Genomic DNA, 24880 nt, shown 5'->3' on the forward strand with positions numbered 1-24880 from the left:
ATGAGTGACCTCTTCTTGAACATATCTCCCCGGGCAAGGAAAACAAAAGCAAAAATGAACAAGTGGGACTATATTAAGCTGAAAAGCTTCTGTACAGCAAAGGACACCATCAATAGAACAAAAAGATACCCTACAGTATGGGAGAATATTTTCGTAAATGACAAATCTGATAAAGGCTTGACATCCAAAATATATAAAGAGCTCACGCTCCTCAACAAACAAAAAGCAAATAATCCAATTAAAAAATGGGCAGAGGAGCTGAACAGACAGTTCTCCAAAGAAGAAATGCAGATGGCCAACAGACACATGAAAAGATGAAAACAGACACATGAAAAGTTATCGGAGAAATGCAAATTAAAACCACAATGAGATATCACCTCACACCAGTAAGGATGGCTGCCATCCAAAAGACAAACAACAACAAATGTTTGCGATGCTGTGGAGAAAGGGGATCCCTCCTACACTGCTGGTGGGAATGTAAATTAGTTCAACCATTGTGGAAAGCAGTATGGAGGTTCTCAAAATGCTCAAAACAGACTTACCATTTGACCCAGGAATTCTACTTCTAGGAATTTACCCTAAGGATGCAGCACTCCAGTTTGAAAAAGACAGATGCACCCCTATGTTTATCGCAGCACTATTTACAATAGCCAAGAAATGGAAGCAACCTAAGTGTCCATCAGTAGATGAATGGATAAAGAAGATGTGGTACATATACACAATGGAATATTATTCAGCCATAAGAAGAAAACAAATCCTACCATTTGCAACAACATGGATGGAGCTAGAGGGTATTATGCTCAGTGAAATAAGCCAGGTGGAGAAAGACAAGTACCAAATGAATTCACTCATCTGTGGAGCATAAGAACAAAAGAAAAACTGAAGGAACAAAACAGCAGCAGAATCACAGAACCCAAGAATGGACTAACAGTTACCAAAGGGAAAGAGACTGGGGAGAATGGGAGGGTAGGGAGGGATAAAGGTGGGGAAGAAGAAAGGGTGTATTATGATTAGCATGTATAATGTGGGGGGTGGGGGAAAGGGGAGGGCTGTGCAGCACAGAGAAGACAAGTAGTGATTCTACAACATCTTACTATGCTGATGGACAGTGACTGTAATGTGGGGGGGACTTGGGGTAGGGGAGAGCCTAGTAAACATAATGTCCTTCAAAAAAATAAAAATTAATTAACTAATTATTGAAGAAAATAGACCATGGTTATGTAACTATTCTCTACTAGCTGTCATTACTTTGTTTCCACCTTCCCCTCCCCTCCTTTTGGTAAAATCACAAAAGATTCCCTGCAAAGCTTCCTCTTGTGGCGTGTTTGGGAGACAGAACAGAATCAAAGGCAGGTGCACAGAGGGACTCACACCTCTCGTTGTGTCCTGAACCAGCGCAGACAGCAAGCCTTTGGGAAAGTCGTGGTTATTAAACAACTACTTCTCACGTAGAGTATTAATATCTCACATGAAAATAATATGAAGAACGAACAAGCCAACAGACGTACACATCTCAAACACTCAGCCAGCTCAGCGCAGCTCCGAGCTGCCTTCCTGCCCTTCAGTGTGCGTGCCAAGCTGCATGCATTTCCCACACCATTCAGAACAGCAAATGTGGGCTTTTCCCCCCTAATCTCACCTCCTTGAGATCCAAATCAAACACCACCCCTTTGTCACGGTCAGGCTGGTTACACGGGAGCGGGGCTCTACCAGCCGGTCAGTCAGTAAGTTAATCCCAGTGGCCTTCAAGACTTTCTTGTTTTAAAACACATGTTCCACAAAAATTCCAAATGCATTTCCACAGTTATTTAAGGAGTATTTGCACATGTGATGCCTCTGCATGCTTTCCCATTTTTATTTTTCATTTCAGTTTTGTCATCTTAAAAATGATCTAAATACATTGGACATAAAATCATGCAGAGTATCTAGATGAGGAGTATTCTTTAAATGACTGATCAGAAGAAAATTTGCATTCAGAGAAATGTGCTGTAGTGAGAGGAGAAAATGGCCTTCATAAGGCACATTTAAAAATGACAGGAAAGGGCAGGAGAACCTAGGTGGCACTTGGCTAAAGCTTATTTTTGTATTCAACAGACAGGCTGTTTTTTTTAAAAAAAAAAACTCCCTCTGAAAGTCAACCATGATTAATTTGCAAGGAACATTTACACAACACATTTATTTTCAAAGAAAATGGTGCAGTCCAAATATCAGGATTTCACCCACTAAGACCGTCCACTCAAGATAAGAGGTAGACACACAATAGAGAACTGCCAGTATCATCTATGTCACAAATACACAAGGCTGTGTGGTTTAAATATGGAGGGGGTGACGGCCAGAGAGACAGAGCTTGAGTGAGAGGGGGTGGGAGCCGGGGAGAAGACCGGCCAGGGAAAGCCTGACGTTAGCTCTGCTGCGCAGTGACTGCTTCATAACGTGCTCATTGTGTCGTCAAAGTGGAAGCCCCCAACAGCCAGACCGCACCCTAGTCCTCAGAAGACCATCTCTGGTGAACGCTGCATTTTCCCCACAAGGTGCTTACCATCATATAGTGAAGGATAACATATGGCTCTTATAGGATTTTTTTTTGCTGTTTAGCATTCTTCCTGTGCATGAAAATTGCCTAATGTTGCTGACCTATAGGAAAAGTTAATCTTAACAGTAGACTTCAGTGTATTCAGCTGTAGCCACACAGAACTGTAGTTATTTATGGCACAGAAGTTAATCAGATGATCAGCTGAGAAAGTGCAAGTATAGGAAAATGTCCAGCATATTTCACCAATGGACAAGAGCATATCTTTATTTCTGGACAGCTAATGGTCATTACGCCTTGTACACACACCGTTCCTTTCAAGGGCTGCAAAAGGGCCCTGCCCTGGAGGTGTAACATGACAGAGACGTAGCTGACATAATTTTTTTGGCACCAAGTTTAGCTCAAAAGGATTAAGTAAGTGTATTCATAGATTTTAAGCCAATCAAATCACAAAACCAATTCCTGCATTAATTTTCCAGCTAACTTAATTATACAGCCCCAAGCTCTGACTTCTCATCAATTAACTGAGCTGTACAAATCTGGAGCTGAATTCTACAATGTATTAATCAACACATCTGATGTAGGAAACAGACTTTTTATGGTCTCTGGGCTGAAAATCAAACCAGTAACCATTGTTTGCTGAGCCGTATTCAGTGTAAAGAAACATGCATACTTTAATGAGTTAATTTTTTTAGAGTTGTGCTGGTTGATCAGACGAGATGACAAAGTAGATACTTAGGAAGCAAGAAGACACTGAGCACAAAGTAAAACAATTTTTTTAAACTGTAGAAAAATGTCAAACAGGAGAGGTTTCATGCAGAAGTCAAGAGCTGTTTGAACGCGGTAAATAAGATGCCAAAGCTCCGAAGGCAGGATCATGAGCTCCGGCAGCTCCAAGTCTCTGTCACCTCATCAGGGGCTTTCCCTCCAGGTAACTCAAAAGTGATGGGCTGGGCTTGGATGAACACTCCACTTCAGGCCACAGAAGGAGATAAGAACATGGAGTTAGTGAGATTCCCACGAGGCCCTTTGCTGTAGACTAACGAAAGTTCACGACTCAGTGGGTTAGACTTCTTTGCACTCGGAACAGGCAGACCTCTGAGACACGTGGCATATAGTTTGAAGAATAGAAGAAAAACAATTTTGGAAAGGAAAGTAAATTCATTTCAGTGAATAACAATTAAGCATTTGTACACACTGATTCTTTCCAGACAGACACGCGTGGCATTTCTTCAATCTTAACTTAAAAGTACAATGGGTTACATGCAGTTAAAATGTACATACCACTTAGTGACCAAATTCTAAAGAACTTTGAAGATGCCCCACATTTGATCCTTATATGACCTTTTGTATCACAGATAAATTGTAAAATGGACCAAAGAAGTCCATTTTACAAGTCTTTCTCCTCCCTTGACTGTGTTCACTTTTGTTTAAAATCCAGTGACCACAGAATGAGAAAGCAATATGATAACCCGTCTTATATTTATTTTCTGAAGTCAAAAAGTAAGTAAACATTCTATTTTTAATTTAGAAAGGCTCTCATGCTTGCCGGGAGGTGGACCAGTACCTGTGCTGTGTGATCCCAGCATGGTCACCAGGCAGGGAAGCCTTGCCCCACAGGGCCCAGAAAGGCTTCGCCACCGCTTTGCATGCCAGCAGAGCCCCAGCCATCCCCTGTCCCACGCCGCCGGGAGCTTGGTCCCTCACCTTCCTCTACCCACCCACCATCTTCCCAGCTCTTGCAAATGGTCTCAAGCCTGAAGAAATAGGGAAAATTGTTCTTTCTTACAGAGAGTGTACAATGGAAATTGAGAAATTTCCATAATGGTTCCATGAGCCCCGAGATCTGGATGTCACCTGCACCTTAGCCAGATACCTCTAAGCTCACTTCTTAGGTTGTATCACAGTCAGATACAGGGTATACCATGTGTTATATGGCCATACAGCATACAGTGTATTGCTAATAACATATATGTTGTTATTACATACTTTCACAACCCCAAAATCTTTGCTTCTTTCATTTACTTTCTCATTTTCCTTCTCTTCCTCCAGCGCAGTCTGCCTGTGGTAGCCATGCAAGAGGTACATTCTATCTGAGGAAAGCAAGATTTTTTGAAGCAAAGAATTTCCATATATTTATACCCACAGTGCCACCCCAGGAGCATGAGGAAAAGATGCTCATTCACCTATGACCAAAGCCAGGCCCTGCCAAGGCAGCTTCTCTGATGGAATTCTCTCAATTATTCTCAAGACGGAGCTGCGGAGCCTCATCCCAGACAAGAAGAAGTGGACTTTAAGGCGACACTCGCGGTCCAGCTGGGATATGGCCCCAGGCGAGTCTACTCAACCTTGAGACCTGACATAATGCGACGCGCTGCCCATTTCTTCATGATCTTTAACCCCTACTTTGCAAATATCCCCCCGATTTACACGTGAACAATTTCCTTTCATTATCATCTGAAGGCAGATTTTTGGAAGGCAGAATCTGTGAACGCTAGAGGAATAACAAAAAAGTAAATATTCATAACTAACTATCAATTATTTGGGGGTTCAAATGATACATTATTAAATAAAGGAAAAGGAATCTGAAAATATAGTTCACAGCTTATGAGAGGTTTAATTGCTTTACCCTTCTTGCATAATTCTTCTGTAAAATGCATGCATGGTTTTACGATGGACTAAATAAATACTATTTTTTAAAAGATACCTATTCTGGTAGGCAAATTTGTTACTCTATGGGTAAAAAACCAAATAAAAACCTTAGAACAGACTTTCTAATTAAAAATTGACCGAAACATTAAAATTTAATATTATAAAGTAATACATGTATGTATATCAAATTCAAAGAGTTTTGAATGCATTTTTTATATAGAATTAATATAGCAAACAACAGGAAAAATTGTAAGGTTCTACAAATATGCTTCTGCCACTTCATACCAGTGATACTCACTGTTTGTTCCCCATCCATAAAATGAAAATAAAGTCATCAGAAGGTTATTGGGATAATTCAATGACTTTGAAAGAAATGATATGAGTGGAGATAAGCCAAGTACCTGGCTATCAGACACGCTCAGTATATGGAAGCTCTTCTATAATGAGAAAAATCCATTAGAGAGGGTTCTTCATTTATGAATATGATGGGGCAGCTATTACGACTAAGTGATCAACGGATCTTCGTGCAGGTTTCAGAGGAGTGCGTTCATCTCAGAGTCATATAATTTCAGGGCTGGAAAGGGCCCTGGAGATAAATCCAGTAATTTTCGGCAGGGAAGTGTGAGCGGAAGGGCGGGAGCAGCCACACACTCACCCCGGAGACCCGGGAAGTGGGGGGACGGGCCCTGATCTGAGGAGCACCCCCCACTCGCCTAGGTGGGAAGGGCCCCGCGTCACATCCCATTCTGTGGGTGTGCAAACGGGGGAGCGACAGCCAGGCCTGGACACTAAGACCGGGCGTGTCAGGGTGCATCTCCCACCGCAGCGCCCGGACCACAGCGGGAGGACGTGGGGGGTCGGGTTCCTCCTGCAACGCGTGTGATGGCCCCCCTTTCCCTCCACTTCCACTGAAATTGTATTCCCAGCCAGAGAATTATAAGCAGCTTTGGAAAGGACTGTTGTTACCCATAACCTGGCCTAAAGGAGCCCACGGCCCACATCACGTGCCTCCCCAGGGGTGGTCCTGCCCCGCTGACCGCCGCAGGGATGGCCCGGCCTCGACGCGGACGAGGAGAGCGGCCTTCGGTCTGGGCAGGAAAGGGCCCTTCAGTCGCCGCTGGAAGGGATTTCAGGCAGCGGGTGTTTTTAGCTTTCCCTCAAAATTAGAAGAGGTAGGGGTGTGTGTGTGTGTGTGTGTGTGTGTGTGTGTGTGTAGAGAGAGAGGTGTTTGTCCAGGTGTGATGTGTGTTCAGTTCTCTCGGTTTATTTTTATTTACCAATATCGTGTATTCCATCAGGTTGTACAACAAATAGCTCATGAGGAAAACAGCAGAGAGAACTAACGTGTTTGATTAATTAGGCTAATTGTTCCAATATATGCTTGGAGGTATTAACACCAGATAAGATAAAACCCCAATCAGGAAATGACTCCCCCGCCTGACACCCAGCTATCTGACTAAACGAGAAAAGGTTTCCCTTTCGGCCATTAACTGCCAATAAACACCCTGTACTTTCTGTTGGAATAAAGCTTGACTACCTTATTTATATGGAAAAATAAAAATAAAATAGATTTAAAGAAAGAATTAGGCTCACACCACAATAACGCACCTCGTGCAGGGATCACTTTCCCAAGCCAGGCGGCATAACTACATTATTAGTTGACCTGTTTCCGGCCCTACGATTCTCTGTTGTTGGAAAGGAGCCCATTTCTTCCTTTAAATCCCCATTGCCTGCCTCCCGAACCTGCAAGGCTTTGTGTTCACAATTCAGCAGAGTTGATGGGGGCACAGCTGGTGTGATACCAGGGGCAGATGAACAGAATCCCTTTAGCACGTGTGCACTGCTGCCCACCTTCCAGGGTCTAACATGGGACCACCGGCAAGTTGCGTGATGTTTGGAGCTGGGGCTTCTCCATCTGTAAAATGGACTAAATAGCAATGATGACCTGCAGGCACTGTTTTGCTAGAGTCCAGAGCTGTTTGTGCACATCTGTCCCAAACTCTGAGACATCATACCGGTAGCTGGAAATCAACCATGGTCAGGGTATTGTATCATAAAAATTGGCAAATATTACATTTTTATTTTTTAGACAGTTGTAGTTAAACATTTACCAGCACAAAACTCTTTCAGCTGGGGAAAGTCGTAAAGGATACAGAAGATTCAGCAAAGGTAAGCCTTCACTGATTCATGGCTCCACTGTTTGCCCTGGTAACCTGAGCACTTTCCCCTCCAGTACTTCCTGAGACAATCTTCAGGTTTTACCCTGTCAGTTATATAGCTGTGACTAAGTAGAAACAAAAGGGATTTTAGAATCAAGAAAAAATGAAAAAGGGGAGAAGAAATCTTAGCTGCACATGTGCACATGAAAACTCTGTCATGTTGAATCTGTTTCCTCACCTGAGAAATAAACAGGTAAGTACTTCCTCACAGAGTCTGCATAAAGGAAACTGAGGAGAAAGCTGGAAGGTCCTAGTTCCTGGTGGGGCGCACAGGGGAAACAGTTCAACCCCCTCGCCCTATGGGTGAGGACACTCTAGAGGTTCTGAATGACTGAAACGTATTTTTCGCTTCACTGGAACTGGCGCATCCCTGGGGCACCCCCGAGATGCATGTCAGCCTGCTGTAATGCCCGCAAATGCTGCACCTCGAAGGTGACTCTTTCTCAGGTAGCTGTGAGCATTGTCCACCCTCCGAGCATTTGGCCAATACAAGCAAGGGCTGAGCAGACAGAACGTCGGGTAAGACTTCCCTGCAGGAAAGGAAATGCGGGCAGAAAAAGTGTAATGACTCCTAATCAGTAAAAGGCCAGTCCACACACTGTAACCCAGAGAAAAGAATGATGATCCAGCGTCAGCCCTTATGAGTAACTGATTATAAAAGAAATGCATTTAGACTCCAAGAGGAGCGTCAGATTTGCTTGTACGTGGTGCAAACACGCTGTTGACAGTCTTTAGCAAATTCAGTTTTGTGTCAGAAGAATGTGCTCTTGATGTCCTGATGGGCAGCCGGGCAGTAAACCCTGGGGTACATGTTGCTTGAGATTAAATATTTTTCATAACAGTAACTTTAGAGTGTAGTTTTTTTCCCCTGACTTGCAAAATATGTGTTTCCTGTTTGAAAATGAAGTCCTAGATGTGCATATAGCCATCATCTTAGATACAACCACCTTGGGTGGTTTAAACTTTAGTTGGGGTCCTTCTGCTCTCTCACCCAGCCCACCCATTGCTTATTCATCAAGGACTATTTGCAGAAAAATAAGAGGCTATGGAGAATATACATCCTGTTGGAATTCTGTAATAAAATGATCGAATTTACAAAGCCCTTTTGTCTTGTAAAGGCAGTTGGGGAGCAACATAATTAAATGACTGCGATAAAATTAAGAGAATCTATTTTCTAATCTCATTTGAAAAGTTGGCTGGAATCTTAACATAATAGCTATATTATTTTTATGGGTTTTCTATTCCTGTTTTCCTCCATACATCCTATAGTCTCCTCAGTGACTTCTTCTGATGGTTTTTTAGAAAGTGTGCTTTGTACCATTAAATGTAAAGTTTCCATATGACATAAAGGAACATTTTTAAATGACCATCTCATGCAATAACTATTAATATGCCCTAAGAAGGATTCAAATACTTTATATATAACTTGAGAGATCATCAAAAGAGGTGTTCCTTTATTTTGCCCAAACCAGTTGAAAGAAGAAAATAAATCAAATTGGTTTATGTCAGTACTAAAATAGTTGCTCAGCTATTTCCCATCAGCCTTACCACTAACCCAGCCCAGCCCCGTTCCCACCCAAATTCCCCAAAATACACCATCCCAGAAGGAGTGTGACCTCTTCCTAAGCTCCAGGATCCCTGGAATGCTGTTTGGGCACGTAGCAGGAATTTTTACAAAAAGTTGTGTGGAAATAGAGCCAAACGACTTTTCTTCTCAAGTGTTCTAGTTATCTGGGAAGCATTTTGGGTCTTTTCATTCCGATTCTGGTGACACCATGCGTTTGTGTCATTGTGATGCTCGTAACCACTCCTGCTGGGCATTCCTGTCCCAGCACACAGCCCCCCTTCGTGCCCTTGTTCGGCCGCCCAGCCCCCCACAGCCCACCAGCCTCGCATGGCCAAGCAGCAGACCTGTCACTTACTCAGAGACAGACCTAGATTTCCCCTGCAAGTTTCGTGTGTCCTTGTCCCCTGCCATCCACCCTGCAGCTAGACTGTGATTCCCTTGAAATCAGAACAAACCAGTAAAGCATTCTGAAAAGACCGGCTGGGGGTGGGTCAGGATTCTGAACTCAGGGGCAAGCAGCCCCAAGTGCCCTTTGGCTTGCTAACCTCTGCAGCGCCCACGGAATGGGGAGGGAGGAGGGGAAACGGAGCAGCTGATTCGTAGGAACCACACACCACCTTCCTGGGTCCATGCGGTATCATAGGCAATACTTAGACGCCCCTGTGTAGTTGATAAATTTTCTATGTATTAAAGACAGGGAAATTGAGACTCAAGGAAAAGAGCTGTGTTAAGTTCATTGAACACCTCCTTGTGCTGGACACAAATGACTCCATACACGATTCCCCCACCCTTCCCACCGTCATATGATAGCACAATGACACAGATTATATCAAGGCTCAGAGGGGAGAAATGTTTTGACCTATGTGATGCAAAGTGAACAAGTTGCCACTCACATGCTGTCTGTGTGACGGCAAACTCCATAATCTCCTCCTCATCACATTGTTTCAAAATACTTTGAGCATGCTATGGCCTCCCGTTTGCACTTAAGTTGTCAGAGGAATGTATCAATTTATTGAGAATAACTTTCAGAGTGACCTGTCTTGAGTAAGAATGACTCACGTTGCTCTGTTCATGAACTGTGGAGTTCATTAACTGCTCTGTTCCCATAACTGACCGACAGTGGACAGCACAGAACGCGGTCACTCTAAGAAATTACCAGTTCTTTTCTTCTTTGGCACTGATGACTCAGTGGACAGGGTTTGTGGTCCAAAGAGTACAAGGTGAGATCAAGGGATTAAGGTTATTGGGCCTCTATGAACATTTTAAACAAACAAATAAACCAAAAGCGAACTCTGACGACAGACAGGATTTCATCTGGAAGGCTAGGACTCCTGAACGTGCAATGCTGACAAGACTGTATTTTCACGAGGGAGTGAAGGTGAAGGACCCGTGAAATGTGGGATCTGGACTGGCAGGAGGACAAAGATACCGCCAAGGAGAGGCCAAGTACGGCTTTTCTAGGCAAGCTGCCAACCTGCTCTTAGAAGGGAAACCTGTCTTTCGATTTCATTGTGGAGCAGAAGTATTAACAACATTGACAATGAGACATGGTTTGTTTCACTGATAACTAGCCTCGGTCTTAAATTAGAGATGTCTAATCATAAAGGCAGTTGGTTATATCATGGGAGAAGGATCGCCAAAACCCGCAGCTAAATAAGAAGTGGCATCAGAATGTGTCAGATTAGAAGGAGCAAAGCACCTTGAGTTTTAATTTAAAGCACTTTTCCTTTAGCAAAGACAAGGAGGTCTCCTTTCTCCTTACGTAGGGGCTTGTGCCATTTTATGCTCCACTCCTCCCCCACTGACACCTTCCAAAAGAAATTACGTTTGCCTTAAGAAATTCAGTGCTGCCATCGTGGACACATTTTGGGAATAATTAAGGCATGCTGTATGAGTCAGGGTTCTTCAGAGAAACAGAACCTTGGATATATATATATAGAGAGAGATAATGGTTATCTATCTATTATCTATGTATCTATGTATGTATGTATGTATGTATGTATGTATGTATGTATATATGTATGTATCTATCTACCTACAAGAGAGTGAGGGAAGACTGATTTTAAAGAACTGGCTTATGCAGTTGTGGACACTGGCAAGTCCCAAATCTGCCAGCTGGTCTCAGGAAGGTTGAAGTCATTGCAGCCCTGTGGCCGTCTGCTGGCAAAACTCCCCCCTGCTCAGGGGAGGTCAGTTATTTTACTTTTTTTGTCTAGGCCTTTGACTGGTTGGAAGGAGCGCACCCACATTATGGAGGCAATCGGTTTTACTTAAAGTTCAACAATTTAAATATTAATCACGTCCAACAGCATCCTCACAGAAACTTCTAGACTAATGTTGCACCAAACGACTGAGCACCATATCACGCCCAGTGGCTGCACACACTTAACCACACACACCACAGCTGAGGGCATTTTTAAAAGTGATATTTTGTTGGACTGATATTTGTACCAAATAAATAAATAAATAAAAGCTACTACCTTGGGGTGAGCAGAAAGAACAAGAAAGAACTGGCGCATTCTAGATCATTCAGCCCAGTGAGGAACAGAGCAACAAGCACTGGCGGGGTCACTATGGTGGCAGCAAAACTGGCACTTTGCTCATCAAACTGTTGACTGGCAAAAATGAAGGAAAAATTATGAAGTAACATTTGCAAATGGAGTTTAATTTTTTTAAACAGAGCTCATTAGGCAAGCATGCTTCATTTAAAAAGGAAGGATTTGAATTTGGGTTTCTCTGAACACTTTTTAGACTCTCCTGGACATTTTTGGACCTTCTGCAACGCAAGCTATTTTCATACTCATTCTTACGGAGTCCGGGTCAAAGAACCATGGTTGCATAAATACAGAATCACAGTAGCAGAGAATCATTGAATGTGAACACCAGAGCAGGCCTTAGGGAATACGTAGTCCCCCCTTCTTTTTGTAAGTGATGAAGCCCAGAGAGGTGAGGTGACTTATTTAAGGTGGCATTCTACAGATTCCTGAGTCATACCTTTCTCAATAACCTGTGTTTTACAAAGAAGTCTCTGATAAGGTGAAATATCTTTAAAAAATAATGATACAGACATTATTCGAGGTGAACTGGTCGAAGGAGCCTGCATCACTGACACTCCTGCACCACCACCAGGCCACCAGGCCGAAGGAGCAGAGACCCAACCAGAAGGGCCAGTAGGACACTACCAGCCAAAGGGGGGAAAAGTCAACAATCTTTGGAAAATTCTTGAAAAAATAAGAAAGAATTCTGGCATGGCTCAACATGATCTCTCCCTTCCCCCATTCTTAAAAAGCCATTCTGCAGGAAGATGTAAATGTGAAAGATCTTGAACATTTGTACCATTTTCCCCCAAAGTGGGGAGAAGCATCCAGTGGAGCTGAATAGGACAGAGAACAGGAACGAGGAGGCTGGGGTGGGGAGGGGGCGGGGGAGAAGGTGAGTGGGGGATGGGGCTGGGGGATGGAGGAAGAAGAAAACGTTCAATTATCAAAACTTTTAACCCGGTAAATTTAGAAGGGTCAGCAGATCCCTGCGAGTCGCATTCTTCGCCAGGGTGTCCAGTGAACTGGAAAATCATCAGAATTCAGAGGATATTCTCCCATGAGCAGAGGTTATGCTCACAATTTTGAAAACTGGATTTTGATAAAGTGTATTTATCAAATCTCAGGAAAAAGAGCAGAGCTCGGGTGACCAAGAGCCCCGCTCAGAGCTCCAGCCCCAGTCCCTGGCCCTCAGCTATACACTGAAGGGGAACCGAAAAGATGCTGGAGAAAGCAGGGGTGCAAGGGGAGCCCCGAGAAGTCTAAAAGAATCCGGTGGCCATTGTGCACACTGGCCAGAGAGGGCTCCGAGGAGGGAAGAGAGGAAGCAAGTGAGAGTCTTTGCAAACTGCAGATGAAAGCACGCAGCCTGGGCCTGGGATGGGGGAGGGGAGAGGGGCCCAATCACCCAGGTGGGGGGACCCTTCGGCTCCTCCCTGTAGGAAGGCTGAGCAAGGCCCCCAGTTCTCCAAGGGAGTTTAGCAAAGAGGTGTCAGGCAGAAAAGAAGTCATAAACACAAAGAAACAGTGCAATTAAACCAGAAACAATAGAATGAGGACCAAGGAACATCAGAACGGGACGGGTGAGTGTATTAGAAACGTCCCACGGCTGGGGTTTGAATCACTGACATAGAGGTTAGGCTAGGGACGGTCAGAGGAAGGCTAGGAAAGACCTCAGAGATCAGAGCAATAAAGCAATAGTAACCTCCCTGGAGCGCAAAGAGGCCTTTGAATAATCCACACTCCTATAGTTAAGAATTCAACAAAAGGGAGAGAAAAAAAAGAAAGTTTAAAATACAATGGCATTATATTTCCTTTAAATAAAGACCTGAGTTTGCAGAACTACAGGGGAAGATGTTTCCCAGAAAAGAAAATTTATACAGAGCAATGAGCACTGGCGTATCTCCAATAAGTTACTGAACATCAAGGATAAAGGAAAGTCACTCAAGAATCCAGGGAGCAGAGAGTGTTTCCAGGGGTGGAAGGGGGAGCAGGGATGTTCAGTCATATTCTGATGCTCTCAGCAAAAAGACAGCAAAGACCGACAAAGATTGATTAGGAAGAAATGGGGCCTCAAAATATGATGTCCAAGCATGTAGCCATTCACTCTAAGGCAATGGACAAGCATTTCAAACAGAAAGAAATTCCAAGATAGAATTTCCACGAGCCTTTCTTGGGGAGCAACAGTTATTTATGACAAAAGCCAGCCCATCAGGATAAGTGCAGAAACCCTGGTAGAAGTGCCCACACACCTCACAGTGTGGGGAAACAGTGGGAGACCTTGGCACAGGTCTGGGGAGACAGCCCCTCTCCACATGGGACCTCCGAGCGGTGGTTGTGAGTCCCCCTCAGATGCTACCCCCAGATGAAATACGAATGCCAGTGAGATGAACTAGAATAAGAAAGAAAGGAGTAAAAGACAGGAGATGAGCAATGGACACGTTTAAATATAGACGAAGGGTAACAGCCTTGGAAATCATGGGTATAGAAGTTAAGTTAAATATTATAAAACTTGAAAAATCAAAATACTGAATTGTGACCTCAATGGAAAGTTGTCAGTCATTAGAACTATGTCACTATGTCTGTGAATTTTAACAATAACTGCTCTTTCCAAAAGTTTTATTTTTTTCCTGTTAAACTGAAATCTTGTTGAAGTGATTTTTTTTTCAATCCAGACTGTAGTGTATGATTCCATCTTTTCCAACTTATTTCATGCTATTCTCACCCCCTTTCCTTCTTTTTTATACATAGAGAGAAGTGCTGGCAATCTAATGGTCATTTCTGGGAGACTTTATATATTTTTATCTTTGTTGTGCTCTGTATTACTTAATTTTTTAAATAAACACAGGTCTCCAAAAAATAAAAATAATAAATTATTCTTTGTAAACATCATTTAGATACAAAGGGAACCCCCCAAAACCCATTAGAAGTCTAAGGAAAGGAAAAATGAAATGACTTTTCATACTGAACCTAAACACAGAGAACTATTATTTTGTTTTTGTCTTAAGAATTATTCCTATTCAGAAATTTTAAAAAGAGAAGTGCTACTTCCTAAAAGCACTCACTTTATAGAAGTAATAAGATATGAAGCCACCAGAAATCACACAAAGTCCAGAGAATCTGCGCCTCTTTCTCTTGGCAGTGACGCCGCTCTCAGCCGTCCCTGTCAGGATACATGCACGCGTGTTGTGACCGCCCGCGCGGATCCTCTGCTGCAGGGGCCGTCAGCAACAGCCGGAGCCTATCATCTGTAAGAGGATGGGCAAAGTGGGTCCCATGTGGATGGTCCTCAGGCTATCTTTGAAGCATGACAAGTATAGGGTAGGTTTTAGTAGTGGGGCGGTAGCAGTAGTTGTGGAAGTAGCTGTAATGATGACCCTAAAAGTATCATATCACTACTGAACCTTTTTCTGTTGAACTGGTTGGTAATGAGCTATGGTCATAGGGGAGACTGCTGACCAAAAGTCTCTGTCTGAGTGAGACCAGCAGAGGTAGTTCCATCTCCAAGGAAGTTCTTGCCTGGATTGTCTTCTTTCAAGTCAACAGAGCAATTCAGCATTGATTTGCTTTGTTTTGTGTCCTTCTTCCTGTTTATGACAGAAACTAAAACATTTCCTTAAGTGTGATAGAATTCTGAGGTGGTCTGCCTTGACTCCCCACCACCTATATGAAGAGATATCCTACCAGCGATTATGTTTCATCACACGGAAAGCGGGATTTTACAGATCTGATCACAGCTACTAATCAGTTGAGTATGAGTTAATCAGAAAGGAGATTATCAGAGAAAATAAGTGCTGATTGCTCAAAAAGCCGAGTTCCTGATGACTCGCTATTTAGTGGCAGAAACTGGTGCAGTAATCTTGGTGTGCATTTCATAGAACGGCAGTGACTAAAAATGCAAGCGGTACAGGTAACACACATGCTCCATAATGCAGAAACTTTAATTTTTTTCTCAGTTGCCATTAACTAGACTTGTTGGTGAGGATGCAGAATGTATCTTTTTTCAGTAGTTGCAGAACAATGAGTTAGGACTAGCTGCCCTGGGAAATATCTCCCACCTCCTAAATTCTGTGATTCACTGTCAGGAAACTTTCAGTCACCTCACTTACAGTGACATTCATGACAGCCACCCCTGTCAGTGAAGGTGTCCCCTCATTGCTCAGAGTGGTCCCCCAGAGGTTCTATTGGCCCAGTTTGAGACAAAAACCCAATTCTCAGATTTCTCATATATACCCTCATTATCACCATGATTCACTTGGGGAGGATAACGATTTCATTTAGGTTATTTTGAGAGTTTACTATTAATTTAAAGAATCTGTACAGAAGGCAAAATCATATTTTCTGATGCTTTTCCACACGTGGAACCAACCATCCAACCTTTGTTCTTGGCCACCTTCCCATTAGGACCCTCTCAATCTATTTATGTGGATATTTGTTACCTGGTCCACGGCTTTCATGACTATGAAATGAGAGGAGATCCTAAAAATAAGCAAAGGGGAGGACAATTATCTTGCCTGATTTTGTCTCTTCCCTGGGCACATGATCACCTCACTCTACACGAACTCCAGGCCCTTAGGTTCATCACTCCGAATTTGGGTTGAGAGTCTAAAATCCCTTCTGAGAAGGAATAGACCAATCGCTGTTTGGGTTGGGGGGTAAACCTATTTTTGAACTGGTGAGAGGCCTCAGAGATAAGCAGCCATAACACATAGCCAGTGCTCAAGAAATACTTGTGGTTGATACGCTAAAATTATCCTGTTTAGCAGGCCATTTTTAAATTTGAAAATATAGGATATCTACAAAGGCTGGATCTACGTATTACTATTGTTTAAATGTTGTCCTTAAATATTTTAAATGAATACTTATGGAAGCCCATTAGAATCACTCTCTCTGAAGGAAGGTAAACCAGGACTATGACACAGAGATCCCAAGCTGACCCTCATTAGAGTACTGCTCACACTAGGTAAATAAGGAAATAATTGAAAATGGAACCCAAGATTTAAACAGAGATGTTTAACACGGCACTACGTAAGAGAACCACAGTACATAAACAGGCAATGATTGCCAATGGGGAATTCGGTAGATAAATCATATAACCTTCACTTAACGAAATAATAACAGCCATTTAGAAAAGGTGGCTACTATATGTTAATATAGAAAATTGTGTATCCAAAGGTGTAAAGCTGAACTTTTCTGTGGTCATCTGGGGGGTGAAAGATTATGAGTAAATCCTTTCTTTAAATCTCTACTTGAAAGCTTTATCTTAATGAGTATTCAGTTCATACGTAATGTAAAGACTGCACCACTTTTGATTTATCACTCAGCATCATTCATGGTGTAACTGGGTGTGCACTGGTGTATGCGTGTGTACTGTATGTGTGCTGTGTGTGTGTAGTCATGTGGACATGTGTGTAGTGCATGTGCACGTGTGGTGTGTGTGTGATGTGCACTCAGCTCGTCCGTGGCCTTGGTCAGCACCACTGCTGAGGTCAGTGGGCTGTGCCATGACGGAGACAGTGGGGGGACCAGGTGACACAGACCTCATGGAGCCAGAGGCAGGCGAGGTGCCAAGATGTTCCTGACTCACCGCGGGAGCAGCTCCCTTCGCCTTCTGGCACCGCCATTTCATCATGAAGGTGGCACTGCAGGGTGCTGGGGGCGCTGATGGCATCAGAGTGCTGGATGCCCGAGAACACATGGAACAGGGCTTGGTGATGGTCTCCTCCACAGAGCGGCCAGAAGGATGCCAGGACAGGAATAATGTCAGGTCACCCGAAAGCTTCTCCCCAGGAGCACATTGTACGGATGCTGCGGCCACTCGGCGCCTGCTCCTGCAAAGGTGCCTGGGCTCTGGGAGAGGGAGGGTGTCCGAGACCTCGAGGGAAGGAACCGAGACAGAGAAGAAGGAGCCCATGACTCAGAATCCCAAGTACCAGGCTGCCCAACCTGGGAGTGCCCCTAAGTGGTGACCCACCTGGGACAAGGCACAGCTCTTCTTATAGTGGGTCCTTGTAACATATCTGCTGTTTACAGTCAGGATTCTTAAAGGTCCAGGGCTCTGCTTCCCTTTTATCTGATGACATTGCTGCACCTTCAGAGTATGGTGTCTGCTTTGGGCACAGTAGGCAGTTTAGATTCCCTCTCTCCGGAATCTTCATATGATAGTGCATGGTTTTTCCCTTCCTTTCGTCCCTTGAAAAAGTAAAATTAACTTTTTTTTTTCTTGAACTTACAGACTGTCTCCTGCAACGTCAACCTCTTACCTACGAAAGGTAACAGTGTGTGGTGTAATCAAAGACCGAATGTTCGTATGTCTTTTACCCACTGTATCTTCCCTACAGCAGATAAACTTGACCTTGACAAGAGGTTTTGTGACATATGTATCTTATTTTGCTTTCTACTTGCTTGTTAACAAACATTCATTTGGTGCCAATTCCCTGTCAAGCACTTTGGAGGAAGTAGGCATGGTCTCTACTCTCATGAATGAAGGAGGCAGATATAAAATAAATGCATTTAGAGCTACTAAATTTCACTTAAGATAAACTGTGACGAAATTGTGTAGGATGCTCTTAGCCCCTAAAAGGGTGACTTGTGTCCACCCCAAATTCATATGTTGCAACCCTTAGCCCCAGGATGTCAGAATGTTGGGAGACAGGGTCTTTAAAGAGTAATTAAAGTTTAGAAAGGTCATTAAGGTGGGTCCCAACCCAATAGGATTGATGATGTCTCTATAGAAAGAGGTCAGCACACAGGCAACACACAGAGGAACTGGTACCGGAGGACGCAGTGAGGTGGCGGTCATCAGGCTGAGAAGACAGGGCTTAGCAGAAACTAGCCCAGCTCACACCCTGAGCTCTGACTTCCAGATGACACAGGATTTCTGACTTCCGGGCTCCAGAACTGTGGAAGAATCTATTTCTGCTGTTTAATCCACCCAGTATGTGGTGCCGTATGATGGCAGCCCGAGCGGACTAGTACAGAGCCTGGATCCTGGAATCCTAATTTTAAAGTAGCACGTTTCCCATTTTGACCTGAATAATGCTCTCTGCACCCGTAAAGTTGGTTGGCCGCCCAAGAGGTCGGGTGGGGGTGGGGGTCACCTCCTTTGGAGTTATCTTGCTTCCCTTGTTGGGTACCTGTTGTTTCAGCATAATTATTAATAATGCCCCCTTTTACTTTCAGAAGTGTTATCATTTGAATAATAAATCACATGAGACACCCTGCCTGATCTAGACCGTTAGCCAGAAAATGCTTCCTTAGAGAAAGATACATAACTTTCAATCTACACTATGTGTAAGAATTAGACCAACCAAATGGTGCTGGTGGCAATGGAATTCAAAGTGCTCTAGAAAATGGGAACTGATGGTCCCGCAGGTGGCCCCGAGCTGGGAAGAAGAAGGTGTCAGCTCTTTGTCCAGGGAGTCAACAGGGCTGTGCTGGCCCACAGAGGACCCGCTAGGGTCTGGTGCTATTCCAATGCATGAAAAAAGATGAAATAAAGTGTGCAAGCTCTTTTGGGAGCTTGTTTCCTCCAGATTCTCTCCATCCAGTTCTCTCTACATGAAGTCCAGCTTCCCCTAGGAGACAGATCGCTCCTGGGTGTATTTAAAGTGGCAAAATTTGGAGAACACCTATTTCTCCTTCTCTGATCTCCTCATTTTTCTCTTTTCCTTGTATAACATGTTTTTTCATTTTCTTACTTGGTTCTTCATGGTTTTCTCTGTATGTTGAATAATATTTAGAGTTTTAGGTTGCTTTTTCTTATGTATGCTATTTACCCTCAAATGAAGGTATCTTCCACAAAGAATCTTACTAATGATTTGTGATATTGTATGAAAATACAAAATATCTCTTAAGCTGTACTCCGAAACAGAGATGGCCAGCACACCGCCTTGGGAACCACACTGATGGTGCACACACTCTTGTCAGTTCCATTCTGATTGAATCCAAAAAGGATTCTTTAAATGATCTCTTAAGCTTTGAATTAAAAGGACTGAAAGAAGCATAGAGTCAACTTGAGTGAAACTAAGTCAACTCTAGTGAAAATAGAGGAAATGACTAAACAAATATGAAGGCAAAGTTCATTTCCTGAAAATATGCTCATAGAATACCACAAATGATTAGTTGTAATGACTTGTCCAAATGTAACTGCCTTTAGGCCAATCACCTTCAGAGTAGAGGCAGAGAAGTCCAGTTTATTTTCTCTGTCTAGGAAAGCCTCAAGTTCCAGCTTACCTTTAAATAATGAACAGATTTTCCATTAAAAAATGCCAATGTGATATATGATCCAGTTGGTTAGATTCTACAAGTAGACATTGTGTTATATACTCAATGAAAAGTTAATATCTGAAATGACTCTTGTCTTTACCCAAAAAATTTTTACAAAAACTTGTGAGTTCAGAGACCTTTAGAACCATATTCCCTATCTGTACATTCATCGGTACTATATTTTCCATTAATTTATTGAGTATATTTCCTTTGATTCCGTAAATGTATGCTTAATAGCTTACTGGAAGTATTTGCTAAATACTGCTTCTAGGTCCAATCAGATTCGGTTTCTATTGACTTATTTTTTCCTTGTTATGTGTCACACTTGTCTGTTCATTTGCATGTCAGTCATCTTTCTTTCCAAAGTGGTGATTGAAGATAATACATTGTCCTGGTTAAGCATTCTATTGTATTCTTCAGAGAATTATTAGTTTTTTGTTCTAATATGTAACCTGCCTGGATTCAAAATGAAAATTTTGTCACCCCAAAATTTGCATTGCTGATATCTGTGCTGTGCTCTTACAGCTTCTCTTTGATTTTTAACATGGCCCATTGTGAATCTCTGCACTTGTAAAGTTGGTTGGCCACCCAAGAGGTCGGGTGGGGGTGGGGGTCACCTCCTTTGGAGTTTCCTTGCTTCTAGGGATTGCTCCTTAATTTCCAACTTTGAAATCTGCAGTCTGACCCTACATGTTCTCTAACACTTAATTGTGCACATTTGAGAGGGACAGTCTCTGTTATTTAGCAAAAGCATTAAATAACAGTCTCATTCTGAGTAACTACCTTTCTGGAGTAGGTTTCTCTCAGCTCTGATTGCTTATTTGCTGTACTTCCTGGATTCTCTGCATGTAGGCATGGGCTTTAGCTGTCAGACAGACATTTAGGGAGAAATTTGGGTTCTGCTCCTCTAGTTGTTGTACTGCCAGGATTTCTTCTCTAAGTGTTTAAATTTCCATGTGCTTTATCATCCTAAAGCTATTATCAATCAGATACTTTTCTGTTAAGTTTTTGAAGCTCCCCCATTCCAAACAAATAAATACACAAATGCACCCCCACTCCCTCCATAACTGTATGAATGGGGAAGTGTTCTCAGACCAGGAAGCTGCAACCTCACAATTGTTACTTCTTCTACTGCATGTTTTTTCATATTATTCCTTCCCCCATCCTTGGTCTGCTTTTGGAAGTTTACCAATTACTATATAACAGCAGGTTGCTCTTTTTTAAATCTGTTTGGAAAATTCTAGCCAAGGTTCTCTGAGACACTCTTTCTGTCCCACTTTTTTCTCTCTTCTTTTACTCCAGTGTGAGACTATATAATACTAATTTACAGGTCACTAAGCTTAGCTTTATTTTAATGTTTTGTTTTCAATTTCTCACTTTCTTTCAGTTTGGATGCTTTCTAGTGATCTTTGCTCAAAGTAACTGATTTTTTTCTCCTGTGGACTGGGTATGTTATTAATAACATCCACGGTATTTTTTTTTTTTTTAGGTATCGTGTTTCTAAGTTTCTAGGGTGGGAATCCAAATCTTTTATGTGGCTTCCAAATCTCTCCTGACAGTTCATTCCACTTACTTCTCTCTTAACATCTGGGTCATTTTGGTATCTGACTCTGATTCCCTGATTTTTCTCTTGACTATGAACAATGTTATCATTCTTCTTCTAATTCCTGAGACTATGCTAGACATTGTCTCTAAAATTACAGCAACATTAACAGCTAGTAAACAGGCATTGAAATCCTTAGAAGTACCCATATTTTTTTGTAATCTTTATCATTCACTCAGTGGATATTTATTTGAACTTCACGATACACAAGTCACCCCAGGACACTTCAGGAGTTGAATATCCATTGTAAGAAATAAGGAGTCTTTGAAGGTGGGAGGGGGAGCTCTAAATGCCTTAGGGGAGATTTCAGAGGACTTCAGAGGAAATTTTATGACAATGTTGAGTGCATCAAAATTCCTTTGCAATAGCATACTAGCCTTTTTTAAAAATATTCTATTTCAAGAATCAGGTTATCTTTAAAAAGCAGGAAATGCCTCCACAAAGAACTATGTGCAAGTATATAGTTTCCAGAACAAGTGTAGTACAGCCTGGAAGCACAAACAGAAGCTGTGACAGGGAGGGGTGACCGGGATCCACTATGTTCTTGTGAGAACTTAGATATGTCCCCAGGTACCCTCGGTCTGTGGAAAAAGTAAAATTTGACCTAAAAAGAAAAGATCTAAATATTTCAATTAATTTATATTTTTTATCTATAGCATCAAGAGTTGGGGTATGGTTTGTCACTATGACCAAGGACCAAAACATAGAAAATCTCAACGCTGCCCTATCATTTGACCTATCCTTTGACCCCTCTGCTTTCACAGTTATCAAGGGATCTGCAATCCAGAGAAGAGAATCCAAATGGGAACCAAGTGTCATTTTATTATGATTCCATAAAAAGAGCTCCCCAGCTTGTCTGGGTGAGGGAGCACCAGGGCTGTCCTTAAACTGCAATAACAAGTGTTAGATTTTATGACACTGCTCAACCCCAAGGGGAAAGAAAACCAAAGAGAAGAAAAGAGAAAAGGAATGATGGTCTCCGGTAGAAAACAGTTCCATGGTTTAGCAGTGCTAGTAAAGTGATATTGCCTTTCATTTGCCCCAAGTCTCTCTTTTATACATTTAGTTCATTCTACTTAGTATTTATATTCTGAATTTAAGATTACATTATCTTGTTAATATGTTGACTCAGTAACTTTTCAATCAAAACTAAACCAACTACTTATTTAGAATCTCAAGAGATAAAATATGTTTTAATGACATTTGTTTTTATCTGAAAGTATTATAAGATAGTTCAAACTATCTTAAAATCAAAAGTTCTATGAGTTCTACTTAGTACAATGATAGTAAAGTTAGTGAATACTTCATATAAATACTTGATGCATAGAGATAAAAACTGCCTTTCTACTCAGACCTAACAATTTTGTCTATTCCCATGGCAGTCTTAACTTGTATATTAATATGGTATTAAGTGGACACATGTAAAATATTTTTCATGCATGTCCTTATTTCAAAGACATTAGAGGAATCATCGCTTCCTGGACAACCAAGAGCACATGTCCAGGATTTCCTTTTACCTTAAACAAAGAAAGAGATAAACATAAGAAATGCTGAATTTTCTTTAATTTCTTAAAGAATGTTTCTCAGAGCATAGAGAAGACAAGGGTGATACCTGTCATGTTCCAGGGAGGTACAGCAAGGATAAGTTTAACAAATTACCAAAATAGTGTTCTGTTTGAATACATTATGTGTATAAAATATACAGCCAATGGTGATACTGTCTGAAGAATTTTATCAACCGCCTGAGCTTAAAGCGAGCGTTTCAAATCTTGTTACCTCAAGGAAACAGACATAAACCTTTCTGAAATTAACTTGCATTTACATGAATTGAATGGTATGTTTATTCAACAATGAAGAAGATTTGTCCATTTTTCTCCTCCCAGGATTTCGCGGGGTCCCCACAGTTGGCACCACGTCCATGCCAATCAAAGACACCTGTAGTTCAAGCTCTGAGTCGAACAGGAATTGCAAATGTGTCCTTTGCACTTAGAAGCTATCGGTGTGAAGCCAGCTCCTGAAACACACTTGCTTTTTGGCATATTCCAAAGAGGGCAGTTGTTCAAAGAAAATTTTTAATGCAAAGCATTTAGGTTAATGTAATGTAAATAAGCAATAAAACTTACTGTAGCTTTGGCTCTTTTTCTTTCTCACTTTCTTTCTTCATTTCCTTAGCTCTGTGATTGTGCCTTGGAAATTTTCACTTCTCAGAGCTCCAAACAACCTCATAATTTCTTCTTGGCATTTCCTTTAAGGAAGGCAACAGCTGCGTAATAGTGATAAACCCCTAAGAAGGCTGGAATATACTAGGGGTGCCACAGCTTCAATCTAAATGGACCATATATAGAAACTCTGCATTGGCACCATTTCTGTTGCAAAACTTCCATGTCTGTTTTTCATTGAAAATGTCTAAAAGCTACACACAGTAGTTTTCTCAGGACATCTTTATTCTTAACATAATAATCTTCACATTTAGTATATTACGGCTGAATTTGATGATAAAAGTTTGGTCTCAAAAAGGATGAATAATTAAATAGTTAGCTAGGATCTATAAAAAAAGATTCCTCAATAATGCCATTCTTTTTTAAAGTTCTTCCAGCTTTTCAACACAAACCAAGGTGTTATTGAGAAATGCACATGAAGAGAAGCACAGAATGCTAGGCATAGACTAATGGGGACAGTCACAGAGGAAGAGGAAATGATAGATTTCAAAAGTAAGCACAAAAATAAAAATAATGTAATGCAAGAAACATAAACACATAAAGAAAAGTGGGGAAATATTTGCAACAAGCATTCTTGTTGTCTAAAAGACAACAAAAAATGCTAATAGAAAATGGACAAATGGCAAGTATAGCCAACTTCCCAGAAAACAAAAAGCACGAATAGTCATTAAGTATATAAAAACTGACTTAACTTGTCAATAATCAAGACATGTACAAGATGCAGCTAGCTAACAGTTCTGAAGGTGCAGAAAGGGATACCGCCTACTCTCCTGGTGAGACCATCAAAACTGTGTGACCTTGTGGGGAGAGAGCTGCTGACATACATCAAAACTTACCGCGATCATTTTAAATGTTCGTGGCTTGACATAATCCACGTAACAACCCTGTGAGTCAGTGATATTTCCATCTCTGTTTCCTTTGATGCATGGCAGGCAGATGAGGTTAAGTGGCTGTTCAGGCCGCTGGGGAGGAGCCAGAGAGGAGAGAAAGCGGGACCTCCTCCCACATGCCCTGATTCTGGAGCTCATGCTCTTAGTCACCAAGTGCTGGTGCCTCTGGGAACACGAATTTGGGAGTGGGCTGGTGGAAGGATACGGGAGTCAGATGGAAGGGCTTTCTGGAGATGGGGAGGTCTAATTAGAAAAATATTATAGGGCAAAATACGTGATTATCTGGGGCTTATGAGACAATTGGTGGTGGAAAAATGCCCAATCCAATCCATTTTCACTGCCATGTGTTGTAATTTTCAGTTTTAAGTGTTTGCAGTTGTTTTTTTAATCCCTGG

The sequence above is a fragment of the Manis javanica genome, chromosome 1 (assembly GCF_040802235.1).
Source record: "Manis javanica isolate MJ-LG chromosome 1, MJ_LKY, whole genome shotgun sequence".
NCBI classification, from domain to species: domain Eukaryota; kingdom Metazoa; phylum Chordata; class Mammalia; order Pholidota; family Manidae; genus Manis; species Manis javanica.